This window comes from Sinocyclocheilus rhinocerous, unplaced genomic scaffold (assembly GCF_001515625.1).
Source record: "Sinocyclocheilus rhinocerous isolate Xijiao unplaced genomic scaffold, SAMN03320098_v1.1 C36101878, whole genome shotgun sequence".
NCBI lineage: Eukaryota > Metazoa > Chordata > Actinopteri > Cypriniformes > Cyprinidae > Sinocyclocheilus > Sinocyclocheilus rhinocerous.
The window spans coordinates 1-823 of NW_015773097.1; the positions used below are offsets into that span (position 1 = coordinate 1).

At 59.4% G+C, this 823-nt stretch overlaps 1 pseudogene; it reads left to right on the forward strand.

Moving 5' to 3' along the window:
• Positions 1-3: 3 nt before the first annotated feature.
• LOC107735506 (T-box brain protein 1 pseudogene) lies at positions 4-819 on the forward strand (annotated as a pseudogene).
• Positions 820-823: the final 4 nt, after the last annotated feature.

The following is an 823-nucleotide window of genomic DNA, read 5'->3' on the forward strand; positions in this document are numbered from 1 at the left end:
TCCAGTGTCTACACAGGGTGCGACATCGATCGGTTGACGCCGTCCCCGGGTGACTCTCCGCGCTCTCAGATCATGCCTGGCGCAAGATATGCCATGACTGGTTCTTTCCTGCAGGACCAATTTGTCAGCTCGTATGCCAAGTCCCGCTTTCACCCTGGCGTCGGAGGCGCTCCTGGCACGGACCGCAGCGTCCCACTTAGTAACAGCTTGCTCTCCCCGCAACAAACCGAGGAGACCACGGTGGCCTCCCCGCAGCGATGGTTTGTCACCCCTGCCAACAACCGACTGGACTTTGCCGCCTCGGCATACGATGCTGCCGATTTTGCCGGTAACGCGGCAACCCTTCTGTCGTACGCAGCTGCTGGCGTTAAAGCGCTGCCCCTGCCCGGCGCGGGATGCTCTAACAGACCCCTGGGGTATTACGGCGAGCCGCCGGGGTGGGGCCCCCGCACGCCACCGCAATATTGCAGCAAGTCCAGCTCTGTCCTGTCTTGCTGGCCATCCAACTCCGTGGGGAGCAGAACCTCCTCCACTTACCTGGTCCCTGGCCTCGAGGACGGAGACGCCATCGCGTCAGAGAGGTCACCGCTAGGCGTCGCGGATGAGTCCAAACCCAAAGACCTGTCTGAATCCAGCTGGATAGAAACCCCGTCCTCAATTAAGTCGATCGATTCGAGCGATTCTGGGATTTTCGAGCAAGCCAAGCGGAGGAGGATTTCGCCATCTGCCACGCCGGTTTCCGAGACATCGTCTCCATTAAAATCTGAAATGTTGACGTCGAGGGAATGCGAGAAAAACTGCTCCAAGGACATCGGCTACTACA